This window comes from Leptosomus discolor, chromosome 12 (assembly GCF_034619465.1).
Source record: "Leptosomus discolor isolate bLepDis1 chromosome 12, bLepDis1.hap2, whole genome shotgun sequence".
Lineage (NCBI taxonomy): Eukaryota > Metazoa > Chordata > Aves > Leptosomiformes > Leptosomidae > Leptosomus > Leptosomus discolor.
Window position 1 is genome coordinate 7,924,191 of NC_141402.1, and position 6,255 is coordinate 7,930,445.

Here is a 6,255-nt window from a genome sequence, read left to right on the forward strand (position 1 = left end):
CTTTTGAAGCAAAATAGCAGTAATGCCTAAGTGGGAAAAAAAAAAAAAATCACTGCCTATTAGCTGAGAAAATTGTTGATACTACTATCAACAGGAGCTACTGCGTTCACAAGGATATTATTCGCATTAAAACCTATGCAGTAGTCCGAAGATGAAAAATGTTAAGTACTAATCCTTACAGCTATAGTTTATGTATTACAAGACTCACTCTGACACCTACCGGCTAGTTAAGGAACAGTCCTCATGAACAAATCATTCTACTCCTTGGTGGTGCCTACAGATGACAGACAATGCAATTGTCAGAGAAAATCTGGTATCCAGTTTCTGCCTAGACTAGTGAAAGCTAACGATATTCCCTTTACAGTTAATTCGCAACTCTGTATAGAATGGAGCTATATACCTAAACAGTAGTGTAACAACTTCAATAGTGTGCCAAGGAGGTAAGTATAGCCAACAAGCATAGGTTCAACCTTCAAAACACGTTATCTCCTCCCAAACCTGAATTACTAAGCTCATCTCAATTCTTTTACTCTTCTGGAAACCAAGATAGGTGGAACAAAGAGGTTGAGATAGGAAAATGAATTAAAGTTCAAGGCACTTAGCAGCATCGTAAGATTTACCCTTCTACAGTTTTCCCTTCCATTTCAGGGAAGGGCAAAGAAACGTACTCAGGAACATATAGGTTTATTGACACTGACACTGACAATTAAAGTTGTCAAAATATTTGTGTTGATTTAAAAAAAAAAAAAAAAAGAAAAAGAGACAAAACCATTCACAGGAAATACTGAAGCAGCCTCAGTAGTGACAAGTTCCTCACCTCGACTTTCACAGAAAATTTCTGTGTTGTAAAACCTACAGAATGTGTGAAAACTTTGGACTACAGAAGTAGCTAAGACTCGAGCTTTTATTAGATTTATTTCACATTCTATTGGAAAGTTAATTTTCTCTTTTACTGGAAGAGGAATACAAGGCCACCTCACATGAAATTTAGTGCACAACTAATAGATGGTAAAAATGATCTCTACACAAGTATTAGTGTGTTCAGAAGAAATAATTATTTCATGGAAGTTCTTTGATAAAGACTGTGGAAAAGATACAGCCTATATGACATCATTTTGAAGACCAAGATAAAGACTTGTTTTCAAACAGTGAGCATAATTTTTTTTCAAGCAGTATATGCTATAGCAACAGCTTTTGTAGACATTTTCAAGGTTTTGTAGACATTTTGAACCTGTTATGAGTGAATTTCTAGCTGTACTGCAACAAGCAGCTCGTGTTTGTATCATTTTACCCACTTCTGACTTCAAATAAGAGTAAAGGAAGCTTTCTATGAATTAAGAAAAAAAGATTTAAGTATATTTATTGAGGTAAAATACCTTTGAAGTACCTAATATGATGGAAAATGGACACTTATGATTACATATATTTTAATAAACCCACAGAGATTAGGCAAATAGTAGTAGCGTTAAATATCTGTATGTTTCAACAGTTAAGTATTTTTGTTTCAAACAACAGTCACCAACTATTACCAACATATGAAGACAAGACAGAAGCAAGATAACTAAAAAAGTGACATAGACATGCTTTTCGTCTCTGTAACAAAATCCTGGCATCCTACACAATTTCTGAGTTTGCAAGAACTCAAATTCAAACAAAAACAAAAAAGAGAAGATATAAATTTCCCTGTTTATCTAATCCCTCTTAGTGTTTGCCTTATGAATTTATTATATTTCTGATAGGCTCAACTCAACAGAATGCTGGGCTTGAAAAATCAGGAATGTTTAAAGTCATGGCCAAGGAGTATTTGCAGTCCTACGTGGAGTTGTATAAGCTATTGCATCAAAGTGGTTTATTCCTAGTCTTAGCTGAGTTCCTAGTACATGCTAAACTTAAAGTAATGCAAGTCATATTGAAACGAGAAAGAGCTATTAAGTACATCAAGTTTCAGTTCATTTTTCAGATTTAAAAAGCAAAAAAACTAAAAAAAATACCCAACAGCAGGCTTGTCTAAGAATAGAAAGGGACAAATCCCGAGCTGTGTTGTCTTAGAGATGCAGCACAGAAAGTACAGCCAAGGGAGAACGGAGGGTAGAAAGGTGAATTTACACCACTTTAAAATCTCCCAGATTTGGAGTGGACTAAGCTCAATCCGTCTCTGACACAACTAGAACCTTACTCTGACTTCCTTACAGAGCTATCTTACAAATAGGAAAAAGCTCCAAATCTTTGTGGTTGTGATCAGTAGGAAAATTTCTTCTTCTGACTTTCCATTTTTTCCTAACATCTCTCCAGAAAACCCCAGTGCTGAGGACTCTGTTAGAGCAGTGAAAGCTTACACATAATTATTCATATTCTGAGGCTTCTTAAAACAAATGCAGTCTTTGCACACCGTGACTGCACTGCTCCAGTCCTCCAAGGTACCAAAGGGCCTACCACTTACTGGTATTCAACAAAATATATAAGCACATAGTTCAATTCACAAGTTACATGATTTCGAACTCCAGAATGATTTTTTTGTTTTCAGTCTAAAAGCTTATTTTTAACCTGTGCAGTGTTCTTAAAATCAGTAGTCTAGATCATTTAAAGACTTTATGATGCTTAATCAGCACAAACATCACGTCTTGTAAGTGCAAATGGGTAGAACCAATGGAGCCACCTTCTTGCTCCATGCTGCACAAGGATTTCTGGCATTTTCTGTATAAATTACTGTCTTCTGATACTAGTAGGAAATGTGAAGGTTTGGAAGTGATGGAACCTTAAGATACCAGTGAACAAATGTTATTCTTCCATAACTGCTGAAGTGACCTTATGCCTGTTTGACTGAGCAATGAAAATAGCCCCAGTAAATGTGAGAGTCAAAACATACAGAAAAAGGGGGCTTTCATGAGACCACTCTAACAAGAATTAGAGGAGCTTACCTGCATCTCACAAATGTAGGAAGAAAAGAAAGAAGTGTCCTTGGAAAATCTATTTCCCTGGAAGGTACATTTTTTCTTTGTCAGCATTAGGGAGGTGTACAGCCTTGGAACCTACAGAAATTCACACTTCTATCTACAAAACCAGCTTACAGCCTTACTGAACCCTGAGCCAAAGTACAGGGAGCATGACTATCCTGGTTCTAAATCCGGCTCATCTGCTAGCTGAACAGCCTTTGGAATCATGCTGCTTTTAGCCTTGCCAGCTTTATCTCCTTTACACAAGCATAAACATGTTTCAGTCAAAGAAGGAAACGATATGTTAACAATACATGCAATACAGTGAGATACCAACTGAATCAACTGTAATTGTTGTCCCTCAAGATACCGAAACAGTCAAGGTCCATATGCACATGTTTAGCATCCTAGTCACTAAGATTATTTCAAGATTCTGTCATTTCTTTTGTTGGGCATTGGTCAAACTCTGTCCGGCCCACCTCTATCCTATCAAAGGATGTCATAAGATTATTGTAGTGTTTTATCAGACTAAATGATCCTCCTCAAACTTCTGTCTTTTAGAAACTGCAAGATCTTAAAAATTACCTTTTAAAATTAAATACTTGTAGAGATTAACTCACATGTCACAAGAACAGTGATGTGGGCGAGGATCTACAATCTTAGTCTGCACAAGTCTTTTGCACCTACAAAATTAGTTAAAAAAAAATTACCTATCCTATTCACCAGATTCTGCTTATTGCCACACTAAGATGAGACAATGTAAAGACAAAAAGTAAGAAGAAAGAGAGAAAGAATAAAGGATGGAGTGCTTGTTAACATTTTGGTCTGTTATTATAAACTTACTGCTTAAAATAGTTAGGAAAAAAAAATTATCCCCTGAGCTCAAATTTGTAGTCAGATATAGATCAGTGAATGCAGAGAGCTTTCTTTTACCACTGTGTAGGCTTAGAGTACAATCTCCAGGAAATGGTGATCTGAGAGCTCTATTCCATAAAAGGGAAAAGTATTTAGAGGTCCTTGGCTTTCACTGTGTTCTCTCTGCAACTCATTTTACCATAGTAGAGAAAGTTAAGTCTAATCAGTTAACTTACCCTGTCTCAGTCACAGCTGAGTACTGCTAGTGAAAGATAAAGGTGCTTTACTCCATCTTCACCGATACCTTGGCAGTTGAGCTCAAATGCTCTGTCACATCACAACAAGGATATATAAAAGAAGCAGAAATAAACAGCATTATTAGTATTTCTTGACCTCATACGGCCTGCAGCCAAGTCAAGCAAACTCTCAATTGTCAACAATGGGACTTGCATACACATGAGCACAGCTGAACTGCACATTTCTGAGCTGCTTTTTGTAACTTTTTTTCTTTGTTGTCCTGCAAAGTGGTTGTAACACATTACCACATTAGAAAGGTATCTTTTTGCACTCTTTTTGTATAGCTGTAAAAATACATGGAATTAATGTAGCATTTTGAATTAGATTTTGCAGCTTTGAAGTATTTAAAAACCACTAAACTTATTTCATTCAAACCAAATATGAGCAAAACAGGGTGTTTTTCTTATGTTTGTGCCACAGAATAAGTTTTCAAACACAAAGCATGGTTATATTATTTAAGACATACAAACAAAAGTTTGTTGGCATACATTAGCTATCTCAAAAATTTTAAAACAACAACAAAAAACCCCAAACCTATAAAACCAGATCCAGAATCTCTTAATAGAAAACTTTAATATTTTGCACTAGGACTTCAACATTTTTGAATAGAAACATCCACTGGAAAAGAAAACAACTAAAACCACAACTAAAGCTGACTCATTTACATTCTTACCCTATGTGACAAGAGATACTACGTGAAAATTGGAAGACACTTTCTTTATTGTCTGCAACACAGAAGAAAATTGACTGTTTTCTGCTGCATCTAATTTTTATGACAATAGAGGTGTTTCTTATATTAAATACCTCAGTTTACAAGATACTAAGATACTGCAATTTACCAAAACACAGTCATAGCCCCAGGACTAATACAAGGCACCCCTGTGATAACTGTAATGATCTGAATTCTACCCACATTAATATCCATACAACTGCACAAGATAAAATCTGGAAGAAAAAATGGTCTTTCTGTTTATAAGATACAGAACAATACCACTGGGGCATGCAAAGCATATACAACTATTACGTGAATTCAATACTTCTGAGAAATATTGAGATTAATTCCTGAGCATTGATACTAATTCCTGAGTGACTTAAATACTTCTTGACAATCAGAACAGTTCCAGGTCGCAACCTCAGAGACAAGAGATGTGAATAATTCTGTCAGAAAATTATTTTAAAGCAAGAAACTAACAAAAGCCTAAGAAGAACACAGCAAACATCCCCCAGCTTCTAAAATTCTTCTGTCTCTAACTCAGTGGGTACAATCTTCCTCAGGACTATAAGCTAGGACTTGCTTTACAGAGCAGCATGACTGGAAAGAATCTCCTTTTCTGCTCCCTGTTTTCCTCATAGCTCAGGCACATATAAAACTTGATGGGTTTTCAATAATCTGCTTGAATAAGAGAACAGAAAAGTTACGTCAGGCAGAAAGTGAAATGTTCTTTTGATGCATGTCCAACCTGACCTGATCAGGAGCACTCAGGAGAATAAACCTAGTAACGGCTAGACTCTCTTATGACACTCTGCTGAGATTGAAAAACAAAAAGTTTGGGTGCAAGAGGTCCATTACCAACAAGACCAACACCTACAACAAGGCGTTTGGTCATGTATATAAAATTTTATATCAGATTTTAAAGAAATCTGCTAACTCACTCCCACAGAGTTTAAAGGATAATGTTTGCTTCCCAGCAAATAGATATATAACTCCAATAGGATCCTCTCTGGTCCGAGCTTTAGACTTTTCCCTGATACACGAAGAGAAAAATCAACCGGACCTGATTCCACTCACAATTTATTTTAACATAGTTAAATAAAAATTTAAGATCACAACTGTATCTGAAAACAGCATTTTTTGCCATGAAATACTATCAAACCAGCTTCATTTGTTTTAGCAACAGTTACAATTAATTTTTTTTTTTTGTTATCAGTCAGTGTTTTTTGGTTTACTTCTCTTGCAGCAAAGCAATCTGAGGACTGACTTACAATCTTTTTTTTGCAAGAATTCTAGGCTGAATTTTATCCTGCAGACAATCAGCAAAGATCTGAAGAATGTACATATTTTAGAAATACTGAGAAGCAGTATTTCATTAACTTTTTAGACCATTAGACCCAGGTTAAAAAAAAAAAAAGGTTTCTCTTTTAAGGTAAATGTATTTTAGGCAGCCCGAAA